The sequence below is a fragment of the Ambystoma mexicanum genome, chromosome 5q (assembly GCF_040938575.1).
Source record: "Ambystoma mexicanum isolate Mex_15411 chromosome 5q, UKY_AmexF1_1, whole genome shotgun sequence".
NCBI classification, from domain to species: Eukaryota; Metazoa; Chordata; class Amphibia; order Caudata; family Ambystomatidae; genus Ambystoma; species Ambystoma mexicanum.
The window spans coordinates 567,143,192-567,161,751 of NC_090933.1; positions in this window are offsets into that span (position 1 = coordinate 567,143,192).

Genomic DNA, 18,560 nt, shown 5'->3' on the forward strand with positions numbered 1-18,560 from the left:
TATATTTTTGTTTCCGAACAAATCTACCACCACATAACCACCTTTGAAATAATTAGAACCAAGGAGAGTGACCATAATCTCTTGAATCTCATTTGCAAAACCGCTGCTCACGATCAGCAATTCTACAAACAATCGATTGAAACAAATTCCCAGGCAACCCGCCTTTGTATGGCCACTAAAGACATCAAATCATTGACTGCTAATTATAAAACGCTAACCTCCGCCAGTGATACTAAAGATGTAACTTTTAAAGATAGCTACATTCCTCTACTCTTGCCGTTTAAAAAACCACGGAAATTTCCCAACGATTCAACGCTACAACACAACCACGTTTACAACGCCAATCTGGTAATTAAACGTAGGACGCTAAGGAAAGCAAAGAAAGAAGCTGCCGCCTTGAACACAACCATCTCATGGGCAATTTACCTCAGAGAAAAGAGAAACTACAAACAATGGCTGAGACATGTACGGAGCTCCCTCTACCAATGTGATGCAGAAAACATGCTTAAGGTGCTAGCTTCGAAAAAATCGCGGGACTTCTGGTCTATGATCAACCAAACAAACCATCACCCGAAAGCTCCTATGACCAACTCGGTTGCGGAAAAAAATTGGGTTAAACATTTTTCTGATCTTTTTGAGGCACCCTCAATAATTACGACTCCTCCAAAACAATTGCCAGTGAGAAACTGGGTAGATCTTTCTGATGAAGATGCGATAAAAAAAGTCATCACAAGATTAAAACCATCCCGAGCCCCAGGTCCAGATGGGCTCGCTAACTTAGATCTCAAGCGAAACCCTGACGACTGGGCAGTAGCAATGAGTCTAATTTTCAAAGATTGCAAAGACCAAAAGATAATACCTGACTCTTGGACCCAGGCGGTCGTCGTTCCGATTTTCAAAAAGGGCGTCAGGGAGGACCCCTCGAATTACCGCCCTATAGCCTTGTTGGGCGTTATAGGCAAGGTTTTCGCTACTATGCTTCTGAGCCATTTCCAGAGTTGGGCAAGGCTATCCCCCTCTGTAGACCCACTACAAACGGGTTTTCAAAAAAATGCAAGTACGGCAGCTAATATAATGATCCTGAGTATCATCAAAGATAAAGTCTTGTCGGGAGCACCAAGGGTCTTCCTAGCTTTTGTTGACCTCTCCCAGGCGTTTGACCGAGTCGACAGGTCATTATTGTGGAACAAATTGAAAGCGTGGAAGTGTCCTGAAGACATCCTGGATCCCATAATTGCCCTTCACTCGAACACGAGGATGGCCATTCGCCTAAACAACCAAGGACTGCTATCCGATGAAATTCCATCTTATCGTGGAGTGAAGCAGGGATGTCCGCTGGCCCCCGCACTCTTCATATCTTTCCTAGGCGATTTTAAAGACTCCCAAGATATGATCAGGTCATTTCCACCTAAAGTCGGCAATGTAGTGGTCAATCGGCTTCTGTACGCCGACGACCTAATAATCTTGGACCATACGCAGATCGGACTTCAGCGGCAACTCGACAATCTTGTCCAATATACAAAGGATAACAACTTGGAGATAAATAAATCAAAAACTAAAGTCCTGATTATTCAAAAACAGGGGACTAAAAAGAAAGAAAATCTACAGTGGTTCCTCCACCAAACAAAAATTGAAGTGGTCACATCGTTCAAATACTTGGGAGTTGAAATTGATAGCTCTAAGAACGCTACCACAATGCAACAAACTCTATGGATAAAGGCGAAACATCTAACATCTCAGCTTCAAGCAGTCCATAGAAAATATGGCAAATTCAGTCTCCTTCCTGCAATCCAGTTTTACAAAGCTAAAGTTATCCCGTCCTTAACATACGGCATGGATGCAATGCCTACAATCCCGTCGACGCTCTGGACCAAACTGGAAGGCTACATCTGGCGAACAGCACTTGGACTTGCAAAATCCACATCCTCTCCAGCAATAAGACGTGAATTAGGTCTGCTCTCTATAGCTGCAGTGGTGACACAAAGTACGATCCAGCTATTCAGAAAAATAAGACATCCAGAGAGTCTTCAAATATATCGTATGATTAATGAAGAAATCAGTAAGGGAAACAATAAGCTACTTAAAAACTGGGTTGAAACTCAGCAACAAATCCTGCAGGAGATAGCCTGTTCAGAAAACGAACTACTCGGGAACCCTTTAAGAATAAAATCAAAAATGGAGTGGTTAGACTGGATAAATACTAACGAAAAAGCATCATCAAACAAATTGCTAAACCATCTGCCACCCGCTTTTAACAAACTGAAAGAGCCTATGGAGTATTGCAAAAAATACCCATGTAAGCGGTTGATGAAAACTCTATTGAAAGCCCGTCTCAATTTGTTTCCTACAAAAGAAATTTTAGCTATCCGAACTGCTACTAACGAGAAAACATGTCGTCTTTGTAAAAATCCTGAAACTACAGAATCTATAAGACATCTCCTGATGGTTTGCCCGGCGATCGCACAGGAAAGGGACGTCTTTTTTGGTCCCTTGCTTATAAACTCTTTCATCAACGACGAAGATACTTGATGGAACCGTCTAATTACAGGAGCTCAAACTAGATGGCTAATCCCGACGGCAAAACTTTTAAACATCACCATGGAAAAGATTAGTCACCTCTGATATCTTTGATATCGAACGAGAAAATCCCCCTCAATTTTGACAAACCTTGGACGGCGTAAATAAGCTATATGTAATCATGAGAACTTCCTTTGTAAAAATCTAACAAAGATTATATACAAATAATAAAAAAAAAAAAAGTCTGCATTATTGGTGTTTTGTTGTTCATGGTGGGGGTTTCAAGTGTTTTACAGTGAGTTGGTTGCGTTTGTATTCATCAATTAATCTTCTCTATTTTGTAGAACCATAATTGGACATTCTTTTAATTTGGTGCCATTGTACTTCAGTTATTTGAGTTGTTACTGTCATCAGCTCACAGTTTTCCTGAAGACATAGCCTGTCCTTGGCCCACGCTACACCAAGTATTGAAGGGAGATGCAGATTTCGAGCTGTGCCCATTTCACCTTAATGTTTGGGATCAGTGCTGGTTAAGTAATAGTTATGGGCTGAGCTGGCAGTTTACCCACTACTCATCCTCTAGTCATTCAGGGCTGTAGTAATTTCGTCACACACAGCCTCAACCCCAATGAGGTAGACACCATTTTATACCGACGCAAATTAAAGCTGTTTCCCTCTTCTAGAATAGCAAGCTAAAAGGATCTCGTTACACGGACTGGCCTAAGAAAGACACATTACCTATGTATTAGCCTACCCATACCAAACATGTTGCCTAGATTCGGAATTACGATGTAACGTCCCTCAAAACACTGAAATAATGTTCTTTCGTAAAGAAAATTCCTGAACACGCATGTGCGCAAATTCCCCACCCCAGGATGTGCATTGTCCCCCCAAAGCTTAGTCTTTAGGATTCCGCCTCTTATTGCACCCGATGATGCCAATCCTCAACCCCTTTAATATGGGCCTTTCACCATTTAGATCCTTGCAAATTATCTGTGTTGCTATTGCACAATTTAACGCTCTCATTTCAACGATCTCAGCAGTTGAAAGGCTGAGTTAGTACTGGCGAGGTTCAGTCAAGTTACCTGTAGGCGCCTAACTCTCTGTGCCCCCTGTTCCCGCCAGATAGTGTCCTTGCTTTGAAGAGGACAATCCGCTATTATTATCTGCACAAAGGCATTTAATTAGGGTGGTATGTTACAATTCAACACATACATGTTCTGCATTCAATGTCACAAATTAGCCACTTCTCCAGTGTGCAATTTAAGAAACGTCACGACAAAGCAACCTTCATGTTTTATCTTGAAACATATAAAGATGCTCTTCTTCAGATGTATTATAATGCAACTATTTCTGCCTTCTGCAACCTCCTTGCGGCCATGCAAACATAGTGCAGCGAATTCACTAACATTGCGCAGTTTACAAAAACACCTCCGGGTTGTTTTTGTGTGCTCTTGAAAGATGCAGCTCTTCCAAATGTCACTAGGTGTCAGTGTGGATCTGCAAGATGCCCCGTCGCTGCACTGACTAATTATCAGATGCCATATCGCATCACCAAATTCATTTGCCGTGGAGAGGAAACGGGAAAATAGACATTTCTCTTTGCGGAAATGCAGAGTGAGTAAACACAAGAAAGACGATTCAGAGCTCGGCGTGAAGTGCAAGCAATGTACTGTCTATGTATATCATGGAGGCCATCCTAAACATTATGATCAAGCGGGCGACCATTGTAAATCAAACTTTCCTGTGATATTGCAACGTTCTATAAAAAAGCCTTCACATCTCTGATGTGATAAGATTAAAAGTTTAATCGGAAATAGTCATTGAAAAACGTGAGAGTTTCGAGTTTACAGTCTGCTGTTATTTTTTTGCTGCACAAAGACACGACCAAGTGAAGTTACGTTTATTGATCATGACAGTGATTTCCAAGGCCCTCCGGACCCAGAAATGTATTATTTCAGAATTAGATATCACACAGTACCCACTCAGTGCACAATTTATGTAATGAACAGTAAACAAGATGATTTGTTTGTGCTGCGTCCGCTGAGAGAATTGAAGGATTTAAAAAAAGAGCTGTTAGTGCATTTCTAAGCCAATTCTGCCTTCATGTTAATTCAAATTTCTCTTTGGGCTACTCACGTTTCCTTCAGTCTCTGGAGGCCTCCTTTTGTGGCTATTTCCCACGATATCTTATGGTCTGTCGTGTGGTCGGTTCTTTGGGTTCATTGCTTGTCTATTTTGAGAGTGGCCGAGGCTGGTGTTATTAATGGGGTGGGCATTCTAGGGCATTAACGTTGTTGTTTTAATGGGGTGGGCATTCTAGTGCGTTGCTGTTGCGGTTACAATGTGAAGAGCCATGATTTGAGGAGTTTCCTGAATGCTAGGTGGTTTGTTGTGTTCCATATATTCTTAGGTAGGTCATTCCAGGTTTTCGGTACCTGGTGAGAGAAAGAGGATCCTCCGAGTTTTCTTCTGTTATAGGGTTTTGGTTCCAGGCGGATGTTGGTGCTTGATCTCAGTGTTCTTGTCGGTGGATGTAGGCGTAGTTTATCGCTTAGGAATTCTGCGCCTTGTTTGTGTATTGCTCTGTGCGTGATGCACATGGACTTGAACTTTATTCGCTGTTTTAATGGTAGCCAGTAGTGTAGTATTTTTAGCGCAGGTGTGATGTGTTCTCTTCTGGGTACCTTGAGGAGGAGACTGGCTGCTGCATATTGTATCCATTGTAGTTTTTTTAGAAGTCGTCGTGCATGCCCAGGTATAAGCTACTGGCGTAGTCTACTCTGGACATGATCAGAGCGATTATGGTAAGTGTTTTGTTGGTGAACGACAGGAACGGTAGGATCCTTTTTGCTGCTCGCAGGAGGAAGAAACATTTCTTGAGTAAAGAGTTTACTTGTGGCTCTAGAGTGAGGTTGTTATCCATCAGGACCCCTAGGTTTTTTACAGTTGTTGATGGTTCTGGTGTGGTGCCGAGCTCTCTTGGCCAGGGGATGTAGCTGATGTCTCCTCCCTTTTTTGAAACAATCATTATCTCTGTTTTGCCTGGGTTGATTTTGAGGTGGTTGAGGTTCATCCAGTTGAATATCTCACAAAGGCAATTCTCTAGTGTAGTGTTTTCTTCTCGGGTGTCTTGTATGTTGAAGATTATTTGAGTATCGTTGGCGTAGTTGTAGCATGCAAGGCCGTGTTTTTTGATGAGTTTGATTAATAGGTACATGTAGATGTTGAATAGAAGCGGCGAGAAGGTTTATCCTTGTGGTACTCAGCACGTAGAGTCTCTGGGTTTGGATTTAAAAGGTTTCATCCATACGGTTTCGGTTCTGTTTGTTAGGAAGGATTTGAACCATAGTCAGGCGGTGTCTGTTATCCCTAGTCCTTCTAATCTCTTTATGAGGATGTCATGGTTGACAGTGTCGAAAGCTGCAGACAGATCAAGGAGAAACAGGGCGGTGCTGTTGTCCTAGTCTGTGTTCATTTTTAGGTCATCCCATATTGAGAGGAGAGCTGATTCTGTTCCTCTCATTGGTCTGAAACAAACTTGTGCCTGGTCTAGTAGGCAGTGCTCTTCCATGAATTCTTGGGTTATTTTGTAGATGTACGTTTCTAGCAGTTTGGCTATGTAGGGTATATTGGAGATGGGTCTGTAGTTGGATAAGTCCTCTATGTTTCCTGTTGTGTCTTTGACTAGTGGCTTGATGTACGCTGATTTGAAGGCCTGTGGTACTTTACCTGTTGAGATTGAGAGGTTGAGGAGATTCCTGTGGTATTCCATGGGGGTTCCTTGCTTGAGAATTGTTTTGTATATGTCCGGGGGGCAAGGGTCTTCAGGAGAGCCTGATTTGTTGCTTTGGTTTACCAGTTTGACGAAAGCGACAACTGATATTTCTGGGAAGCTTTGTAGCTTGTTGGGTGTTCCTCGTCGGTGTCACACCTGTGGTGTGAGGGTAATAATCCCTGTACGTATTAGTTAAAGAGATGCCTGGTGGTGGTCTGCACCACCTTTCTGTCCTTAAATGTGGTGCTGACTCCACCAGTAATCCCTTTAACTAAGAGATGCAGGGATCCTGACCTCCACACCCCAGGGGAAAATGTGCTGATCACCACCCTTTTCATCCTTAATGGCACCACCACTCGCCAGGCATCCCTTTAGTTAAGAGATGCATGGACCACCCTCATGTGATGCTGTATCACTTAGCTAAAGGGATACCTGGAGGAGGCCAGTGCCACCATTATGGAAGGAAAGGCAAGGCCCTTAGAGGCTATGGCCTTTTTCTCTAAAGCCTGAAGTTGCATGAGCAAGAATTTCAGACTTTTGAAAATATTTTTTCTTTTTAAAAGGCCTTGGCTTTTAGCAGCCTTGCCTTTTCTTCCATAATTATTGTGCTGGCCCCACCACGCACAGAGGGCCTGTGCCACAATTATGAAAGAAAATGCATTGTTTTCTAAATCCTGAATCTCTCAGCAATGTGCAAGAGCTTCAGACTTTATAAAAAGAAGGCCTTGGCCTCTAGGAAGCTCATCGACGGGTGCTACCAGGGTCTTTTGTGAGCCCCGACAGTGCCCCATCTGGGAGGCATTATCTGGAGCCTGCTGGGGCTCCACCCCAGCTAGCCCTGGCTCACTTTAAGCCCTTAATATGTTTCATAATGTCTCACATCGGATGTCCATGCCTGTCATTACACGGGCAAACATGGATCTCCATGGACTTTTTCTCCCAAGACAATCCATCTTCTCCTTCCTACAAAGCAGTGCAAGCTCACCACATACCTACTCCAATTCTGCAAGAGCATAGCATCTCTGATGTCTCCTTTCTTTCCATTGATTTAGTTGCTTTTATTGTGGCAGGAGTTAGAGTATCCCTATGGCCAAGTTGTCCTTCCACCATCAGAGGTGCCCACCTGCACAGAATAACATACACACATTATGATACAGAAATATTACATTCATGGGCAAGGAAAGTCACAACATGCTGGGGTTTAAAATAGGTCACAACAAACATATTGGGCCTCATTACGACCCTGGCGGAAATCGAAAAACGATGGCGGAAATGCAATACCGCCATCGAATAGCGCTCGGTGCGATTATGACTCGTCACCGCAAAGTACGATGCCATTAGCGACACCGTAGTGAACGCCAACGCTAACTGCACCAAGTACGCGCGCGCGCGCCATGCCAAACCGTAATTACCACCATGGCGCAACGGTACGCGAATTCTGACCCTAGCGGACATGCACCTAACGCCATCAAGCACGGCGGAAAGTACTATTCCGCCATGGTGAGAAGTACGGCATCGCGAACCAACCGTAAACGGCCCCACTGAGTGCCTGTACACCGCTCCCTGGCCACATTGTACAACTCCCCGTAGGTGCAATGAAGTCACACAATGCAACCAGTGAAATGTACTAGTCATCCATGCCTGCCAACGAACAAATGAATCTCAAGAGGGGCCAATGGGAGCTGCAGGGCACAGATGGCACGAATACAGAAGCTATCCCAATGGACATGACCTCAGTCTCCCACCAAGAAACGCACGCAAACACAGGCACCTGTGACCAGCAACATTCCGAAAATCACATCATTCCACCAATCCACCTGGCTGACCGGCATCTGTTACACAAAAGCTAATCCCCCGCCCCTGAGCATGACATCATTAAAACAGTCATATTGGCAGCCCTTATCCCTGACCTCACTGGGCTTCGTAGGCAAACGCGCCCAGCACAGTACCACGCAACTATACTCCGAAGCTGGAACCCAATGCAGATCTCCTCACAATACATCGCGCCCCAAATAGGAATATGCCACATCACTTGCAAAGAAGAACGCTACACGGTCCATATCAGAATAGAAATTTAATGCACAACAAATTCACCAAGCCCATACAGCCATTAGGCCATGAACTCCAAAACACATTTCACCATTGTGGGCTGCATCCGCAATAAATGACCAGCTACTTCTTGTGTGACGCCCTGTTCCTTCATGGTACACAGGGGCTACATTCTCGTACGAAAAGGCAACATGGAAGCGCCTAGAACCGCAGGGCCGTCCCAATAGGTAGGCACTAGTCCAGCTGAAAGGCCGAAATGTTGCTCCTAGCCACTAGTACTGCGTAAGGGCATGTGGCCCATTGGCGATCGTCCCATAAGATCGTAATGCTGCTCCACTGATTAACACGAAACAGCAGGTGTCGGGAGTAAAATCCATCTGCAGTAGTGGCATACAGATGGCAGTGGCAAAAGGGGAGGAGATACATGTCAACCAAATGAAATGAAAAAGAATAGTATGGCCATCAGAACTACATTTGAATTACTCACTTCAATGATCACACCAAATCCACAGCCATATGCATGCTAGCCCACTCCAAAGGATCATCACCACCCAAAAACCACTTGCGAATCATAACTATCTATATCGAGGTGAAAACACCATCACAAACGAGTGTACCTGTGCATGCGTCTGTTAAAACAGAATCCATCAGATGGGATTGGTAACGTGCATAGACACAAGTGTCTGAAGGCGCGTCGAGACAGGGAGGGCTCAACAAGGCCAGATAGACGATGGTCCCACTATGGCAGCCCTGCATCACATAGCGCAGGGGAGGCGGACAGATTCCAAGAAGCCCTGTACATGGCAAACTCTGTATCAAATCATCTGTCCATGCATCCATTCATCATTCCCTCATCCTGTAATGAAAACGCCTGTTTCCATACTCACATAACATGTGAAATTTCCATTGAGTCTGTGCGTTATGCAGCCTGCAAAATCCACTGTGCCCCAGCCCGTAATTCCAGTGTTGTGAAGTAACATGTATTTGGGAACGTCCGGCCTCATCGTCCACTTCGCCATTGCGCATCCCAAACTATTCATATCAATCATTGCATCCTCGCCATGGCCCCTGTCCCAAGGACATTGAACAATAGAACGTTATATTTGCAGTCAGACCTGTGGGCATCTCCTTGCCGCTAGCTGAAAACCGAAAGAGCCGCCCTTCGAATTCCTCATTTGCAACATCACGTCGAAAAGGCATCTGTGGCCGCTTGAAATCACAAATTAATCCATCTAGTGCGGCTGTGTGTGAAAATGGCAACTGCCTTCACTCACAAATGGGACGCCCCGCCCGTCGTTGAACCTCGGTACAGTGATGCATGAGGGTCCACCGTTACTCGAGTACTACGTTCCACTGACCCTTCACAAGTCTGTTCGCGACTGCAAAGATAGTATGTGAAACAATGGGACCATAGCCGAATGAACATATCAACCAATGTTACACTGCCATCGGGTACAAATACATGATTGTAATAGCAAGATGCCATTCGTCGAATTGCAGCGTTGTGTGCGGGACGTGCTCGCCCAAAGGGGAGAGCAGCTTGCACAGGTGGAATGAATCACCACAGGTGGAGGCCATACAGCCTGAAAACACATAAATTGCACACCCAGTCTCCTCCCACAACCACACCCACTTCGAAATGCTACCGGCAGGACTAGCTATGTTGGCCCTGGGGGACCTGATAGCACTGCAAGTACTCCAACTTCAAGAAGAAGACGAACACCAACTACAACCGGCCGCACGGAGGAGACGCAGGAGGAGGAGGAGGGCAAGGCAGGGCCAGCAAGGGCCGCCAGCACAGCCACTACCACCACGCAGGCAGCCCGCAATCCCACGCCTCCGAGCACATCCGTTCAACCTCACTGATGAGCAGATCCACACCCTCTACCGTTTGGACCGGGACACCATAACCGCCATTGTGGACATGACACAGGCTGACCTTGTCAGCATGATAGATAGCCCAACCGCCATCCCACCCCTACTGAAGGTGGTGTCTGTACTCCACTTCCTGGCCACAGGCACCTACCAGCACACAGTCGGACAGTTGCATGGCATTTCACAGCCACTGTTCTCACGGACACTATTGCAAGTGCTCGATGCCCTCCTGCAGCCGCAGACGACTACATCTCTCTACCACGCTCGGAGCAGGAAATTACCGACACAAAAGTGGGATTCCATGCACTTGCCGGCATACCGGGTTGCATTGGTGCCATCGACTGCACCCATGTGGAATTGGTCGTCCCACATGCCATGGAGGCCCAGTACCGCAACCGGAAACAATTTCATTCTCTGAATGTACAAATGGTGTGTGACTCCAACAGGATCATTACACATTGTTGTGCCCGATTCCCTGGATCAACCCATGATTCTATGGTCTTGAGGAACTCTACAATACCACGCTACATGGAGCGACACGCAGGGAACAGATCCTGGCTACTCGGTGAGTCTCATTTCATGCATGATGATGTGGGGTATGTGATGCGGCAATGACCTGGCAGGAAGGGGGGGGGTGTACGTAGCAATGGCATTCCACATAATTCGTTTATCGTCCACATACAGGTGATGCCGGATATCCACTGAAGAGATGGCTCCTCACACCAGTCCGGAACCCATGGGACCAGCATGAGGAGGACTACAACCATGCCCACTCACGTACCCGTGTAGTCATAGAACAGGCATTCGGCCTACTGAAGACTCGTTTCCGGTGCCTCAGCAGGTCTGGCGGGGCACTCCTGTACCGCCATGTGAAGGTTGCGAAGATGGTGATGGCATGTGTCATGCTACACAACATGTGCGTACGTAGAAATGTGCCCATGCCCCCTGACGCAGAACTGCAAGCACCTGAAGATGGTCATGATGAGGGTGGGGATGTGGCAGCACCTCAAGGAGTCTGCGAGGCACAGGAGGGCCGTGACATTCGTCAGCATCTCATAGATGCATGCTTCTAGCACTCACGCCTGGTGGCTGATACATGGACACGGGACTCGTGGCACTGTGTGTGTCTGGTACATGCACAATATGGACTGTACGCCTATAATGGCCTCGTACACAAAGATCAATGTCCACACATCTCATTGGTTGATCGTGCATTGTTTATGGCATATGTGATATCATGTTAAACACCCTATCGACCCGACACCCAAGTGAGCCCAACACCCCCCCTCCACCCTCCTACCTCCCCCCCGAACACCAGTGTCCAAAGATGCTCATTGTCAGTGGGCAGTCGCTATTGCAAGCCCCCTCTGCGGGTATCAGGGGCACCCCTGCCTGTGGAGCGCAGGTTCCTCCCAGATCTACGTTGGGGGCTGCCCTGGACGGAACTTGCAACGGATGATGTCTCTGCCTGCTCACGTCCATGCATGTCCCTAAGGGTTTGTGAGAGCTCAGTGAGCACACGGCGCACTGCGGCAAGTTCGGCACATACGTCTTTGGACGTAGCATGCAGTTCCCCCCTCAGGCTCTCGGTGCTTCTCTCCATTTGTACTCTCAGGCTCTCGGTGCTACTCTCCATTTGGACTCTCAGGCACTCGGTGCTACTCTCCATTTGTGCCCTTAGTGTCTCTGTACTTCTCTCCATTTCTGCCCTAAGTGTCTCAGTTGATGTTTCTATGTCTGCCTTAGTGCCCCCACATTCATCGGCATGGTCCTTGAGGAGCGTGGCCAGTTGCTGCTGTTGCACGATTAACTGGTCGAGGGACTGTTGCCTCTGCTGGGCCATGGCCATTTGCGGTGGTGTCACAGAGTGGCTGTTCGCCTCATGTTGCCCTGCCACAGGGCTTGTGGGGGATGGCCAGTCGTCGTCTTGTGGGTGCCCCTGCGTGGTATCCTCATGGTGTACGGGATGGAACAGACAGGGGGATTGGGACAGGTCATGGATGGATCTGACTTCGACATCCCCGTTTTCTGTGTCGGAGCATGCTGCCATTAATGCAGTGTCACCTATGGTGCTGCTGCCACCAGAAGCAGTGCCTACTGTGGCATCCGTTGGGGGGACCTGTGGTGGTGGTGGTGTGGGCATGCTGGCTGCTGGGGTGCCTGTTGGAGTTCCCTCCTCTGTGCTGCCACATGATTTGTGCTGCTGCCGTGTCTTGATGCGTGCAGCTGAGGTGGAGGGTCTTTGGCCGTTGGTCTTGGCCCTCTTTGCAGGTGTGCTGGTAGGGGTGTCCTGGAGCACGTCGTTTGGATCGGACCCTGTGGTGGAGTAAAGGAGGGCGTGCGTTATTAATGGGTCTGTGGGAATTGGAATGGCAATGTATCACATGCATTGGGGTGGTACCTGAGGGTGATTTGGGTCGGGGCCTTGGAGGTGGTTTCATTTGTGTGTGGAGTGAGGGTGCAGTTGTTTGGCAGCCTGCAGTTAGGGTGTGCCTGCTGCACGTGTAGAGGGTGTTTTTAGGATTTTTAATTATTTATGTATTTGATGTGAGTTTTGAAGTGTGCTATCAGGCCTATGTATGTGGACGTTCTCCTGGACATGTGTTACTGTTGCACTATGTGGGCACGTGGTACTTCACATGATTGGACATTGTGGTTTTGGCATTGTTTTATTTGGGCCACCTACCTGATTCTTCGGATGTCTGCACTCCTTTCTCCATCCCTCCGACTCCCTCTATGCTCTCCATTCCTATGGTGGAGGCACAGATTTCTTCCCAGGGGGTCAACTTGATGGGTGATTCCGATCCTCCCCCGGTGGCTGTGGCAATGTTGCGGTTGGCAGAAAGTATGCTACGGACGCGTATCCGCAGGTCGTCCCATCGCTTTCTGCATTGCTGTGGGTTGCGGGGTGCGGTCCCCACCGCACTTACCCGCTGTACACCAGGGCCCATATGGCCTTCTTGTTCGCAAGTGCCGTCCTGGTCATTTGCGTGGAGAAGACGGCGGCTGCATTCTCCTGGAGGGTCTCTGTGAGTACGGTGAGTTCCTCACGGGAGAAGTGGACCTGCCGCTTGCGGTCGCACGCTTTCTTCGCTACTTTTCCCATTTTTCTTGGTTTCACTAGGGTGGATGACGGGTTGGGATGTGTCTCAGGGTAGTATTTTTAATGGTTGTGTGGATTTTGTGGTTTTATAGGTGTACGGCGTGATGTTTCCCGTTCCGGGACCATGCTTTTACTTCCGTTTCCGTATATTTACGGTCACCGTACTTTCCGGTTGGCGCTCACTGCGGTGTCCGCTAAGATGGGTGGCGGTATTGCACCTAGGGCGCCGTACGGCGGCGGTGTGGGCCGTTTTGGGGTCATTTCCGCCATCGCGGACTTTGCACTTCCGCCATGGCGTGGTGCTCGTGCCCGATGGGTCGGAATGAGCCGCACTTTGCTCCATCGTGCAATGGCGGAAACGCTATTTACGCTGTTCCGGTGCGGTCAGTCACTTTCCGCCAGGGTCGTAATGAGGGCCATTGTCTTTAATGATAGTGAAATTAATAGGGGGATAAATCCCCATAAGAAGAATGCACCAGTTTACTCCTGATGTCAAGATTATGGTGACCTAATGGGAAGCTAGGCGTTTGTAACATTACTATGGTGAGCTCCCATTCGTTCATGCATCTGGCATCCTCCCCCGTGTCTCCCTATTGTTCGGTCTTCATTGAGTATGAATTGGTTTGGATTGCTGAATGGGCCCATTTGCGACACAATGGCGGCTTTTTTCCGCCACTGTTTTTCTTGATGGTGAGATGGTGACTAATGGTAGGTGGCATAACAGGAGTTTACAGACCCAGGATAACAGTGACATTTGACCTTTCATTTGCAATACCTCAACCATGGGAAGAACAACTGCAAAAGGCAACAATAAAACAAGTCCCTTTTCTCTGCAGTTTGTCATAGCAAGTTGCAAGTGGTTGATGAGACTTGATTTTTCATGGTGCACTAGACAACCAGTACATCCATGTATGTTAAACTGTCCCCTATCATTGTTTGCTTCAATATTTCGATATGAGTAGAATTCTACTTCATATTACAAACAAAGATCCTCACACTCTGCAGATCTATTGGGATAATAGGTATCAATCAAGTTGGTTTTGAGAATTTCTGTACTATCATGTATTCCATCACCTCTTTTGTTTTGCTTAGTCATCCCAAGTGGGACGGGTATGCCCAGACATGGATCCTGTGAATACTGGGCTTAGAGACCCAACTTGCTCCACACTGATGAGGCCCAACAAGGCTTAAACATGTCTGGGGATGCTTGTGGTCTTGTGCAGAATGGATGTGAGCAAGCAGCTCAGGCTCGACTACCCTTTTTGGGCTAGGACCTAGCCTGATTTGCATATGGTTTTTCCCCTTTTGTAATGGCTTGGCAGGCTAAGTACAATGGTCTGGAGGGTTGCCCAGAACAATGCCAGAGGTTAAGATTAATTCAAAACATTCCGGCCATCACCTCTTTTTTTTTGCTTTGTCACCCCATGTGGGACGGTATGCCCAGACATGGGTCCAGTGCCTGCTGGGCCTAGAGACCCAAGCTACTCCTCACTGATGAGGCCCAACAAGGCTTAAACATGTCTGGGGATGCTTGTGGTCTTGTGCAGAATGGATGTGAGCAAGCAGCTCAGGCTCGACTACTCTTTTTGGGCTAGGACCTAGCCTGATTTGCATATGGTTTTTCCCCTTTTGTAATGGCTTGGCAGGCTAAGTGCAATGGTCTGGAGGGTTGCCCAGAACAATGCCAGAGGTTAAGATTAATTCAAAACATTCCGGCCATCACCTCTTTTTTTTTGCTTTGTCACCCCATGTGGGACGGTATGCCCAGACATGGGTCCAGTGCCTGCTGGGCCTAGAGACCCAAGCTACACCTCACTGATGAGGTCCAACAAGGCTGAAACATGTCTGGGGATGCTTGTGGTCTTCTGCAGAAGGGATGTGACCAAGAAGTTTGCGCTGGACTACTCCTTTTGGGATGGGACCAAGCCTGGTTTGCATTTGGGTTTTGCCCTTTTGTCATGGCTTGGCAGGCAGAGAATGATAGTCTGGAGGGTTGCCCAGAGCAATGCCAGAGGTTAGAATTAATTTGAAACCTTTCAGCCATCACTTCTTTTGTTTTGCTCTATCAGGTACTCTTTCAGTTAACTGCTGAATTTCAGTCAAAGGTTTCAGTGTCTGATTTTTTGTAGTAGCTGGGCCAAGACTTAACCATAGTATATTGATGCTACATCCGTACAGAAGCAAACTAGTTAGCTGATCTGCAGCTTCCTAGCTTCCACACTCTCTATGAGAGAGAATCTTTAGACCAACACTTAGAAGTTTCTGAGTAACACTTTTGTCTGCTGATAAGTCTGCCCATACTTCAGCTGCATTGCACTTTGCAGCTTTTGTCATGTATGCTGTATCATAACAAGCAACACCTGTAGTATCATCTGCAATGTACTGTACCTCAGCATTTGCTTTCCAAAGCTGAGCAATGACAGGATTGTAATCATTGATGAATTGGCATTGCTTATCTTTTTTTAAATTATACATATTCTTCAGTGACTTACCAGTAACATGGTGTCGAACAGACAACATTAGACTATTTGCTCGAACAACTGGTGTCACTGGGCTTGGAAAACCAAATCTGCGCTGGGTGTAGAATTTGTCTTTACTTTTATATGTTCACTGAAAGTACTGTCCAAATGATTGCCTTTGAATCCTTTCAACCTTGTTCTGTAGATCAGCATTAACATGCTGAGCAGGAATGGAACAAGTAACATATCTTTCTATATGATATATGATATCATATATGATGTGGCATTTATAACGCGCCTGTACACAAGTGTTTCTATAAACTCCATCACACAACCATCACTTACTTTACCAAAATGAGGAGCATCTTTAATCCACAACAGCATGTGTATATGTGGAGCCACGGATGCCTGGTACTCTTTCCTCCAAAAGAAATGTTCCACAGTGCCTAGTGGACCATTTTCTTTATTACATATAAAGTGTACCATGGCTAAAGCCAGTGATTTAAGAATCGCAATACGCTTACTGGGTCCATGGAACACAATTCTCCTGGTGTCATATGTTCTATGTCTTTTTCTGTGGATTAGTTTCACAAATATACTGTGCAAAATCATCCCAACCATGCTCAGTGTAATTTAAAGTCACAAACCAAGTTAGATAGCCCACATTTCTGATCTGCATGTAACCTCTGAGTTTCTTCTCTACCAATATTCCTTAGTTCCTCTCATTGTGACAAGGGTATTAGTAATCTTACCTTCTAAAAATTCATGTTTTTCTTTTGCCTGTTGCAGCATCTCACATGCAGAAAGATTTTGATTTTGAAATCAAGTTCCTGTCTGAAGTGTGTGAGCAACAGCATAACATAATGTTGAAAATTCACTTTCATACAGTAAGTGAAAAATATATTCAACATTGGTGCGGAATCAGGAATCTTCAGAATACATTCGGGCACAAAAATATTCTGAAGAAGGAACTAGAACCTTCCAATCATTCTATCTGCCTCCTTCTCCAGTAGGAAAAAGCGCAGGGAAACAACTAGCTTCTAAAGTTTTTTCCCAGACACTGATTGGTGCACCTTTTATTGCTTTCAGTTGGTATAATTCCAAACTGTTGCCCATGACTTCACATGATTGCAGATGATAAATAGTGTAATTTTCATACAAACTATTCTCTTCTGATTCTCTTCTGCAACAGTTAGACATTGGAACTAACCTTCACTGCTAATGCTTGTTGACTCAACATCAATCATAGACAAGTGTGGCACAGTCACACTGCGACTGTACACATCATTGTGCTTCAGTAGAAATGCTAAAGCGTCTTTCACCTTTCCGTGCCTGCTGCAGTGTCCACAAACATACAGTGCCTCACTTGTGTCAACTAGTTCTTCTACAAACAAATACAGGTAAAGGTCTTTCCAAACATCTTCTTCACTGTGTTTAATTTTCTCCTTAATGTACACCAGTTGTACTTGCAATTTATAGAAAGTTCATTGACAAGACACACAAACAATATCAGGTCTTTCGCTAGAAGACAACTCAAGCATTGCAGTAACTTTTTTGATACTGTTGAAAAATCTGATTCTTTGAAAGCATAGGATCATCATTTCCACTTCCTGTAAGTATTTCATCTGGGTATACATAATATTTTAAATGCATTTTGTTTATCGTTTTGTTTATCATTTGAAGTGTAGAAAGTAAACGTTCTACAGTTCTAGCCATCAGTGTTTGATTTAAAAGTGTAGGGGACATATATGGTGTTTTGCACTGATACAATTTAACCAGAAGGTATCTGATTTTAGTATGATGTGCAGCCAGCATCTGCATATGATGAAACTGACTCTAACATTTGCTTTTATTAAGACATGCTAGAGAGTGACCCAGAAGTCCTGTTTTCTCACAAACATCCCAGTCATCTATTCTCTGCAACATCTTGATAGTGTTCTCTGCCAGGTTATTAGGGCTGTGAGACTTACGCTTCACCTCAAGCCCATGTACCGTATCTCTCCAGCCCTAAAATCCCTCCACTGGCTCCCTGTCGCTGCAATGATTGAATTCAAATCCCTCTGCATCATTCAGAAGGCTGTCTGGGGCTGGGGACCATGCTATATGCAACTTGCTCTCACCAAAACCTCTCCCTCCAGATCTTTATGCTGCTTTGGCTCCAACACTCTGCTTGTCAAGTGCTTCTCTAAACAGTGAGCTGGTGGCTGATCTGTTTCCTCGGCTGGCTCCCTCATCTGGAAGTGCCTCCCCATTCCTCTCTGTATTGAGCCAGATCTCCTCAAATTCCGTAAGTTCCCCAAGACTTTCCTCTTCAACTCCTCCTTCCCCCTCTCCCTCCCATGATAAACCTCACAGTCACTGTGATTGGTGGCTAGTGCCCTTATGTGTCCTTTTGGGACCTGGCCTTTTGCCCAATCACCTCAGCATTCCGCTCTCTCCCAGCACTTGCCTCTGGGCACCCACTTGCTGTGTTGTCTCAAAGGCCTGCACTTAATTTATTGGCAGATGATCACTCGTTACCAAGTGATCTCTGCCAGGCACTTAACTGCTGCTCGCAACTGACTTCCTGGCACTTCCATCTGTGGTACTCATAGCTCTTGCCCCTTACCTTTTCCTTTACTCTCTGTGCACTTGCATGCTCCGAATGCTCACAAGGCCTAGTAGGACCGCCTCTTTCTGTTCATCAGTTTTTTCTATTTGCCTTTTTTGTTCCCATGTTCCTTCCCCGTTTGCGCTGTGGGCGATTTGAAGCACAGTTTCTTGATGTATAAGCGCCTTA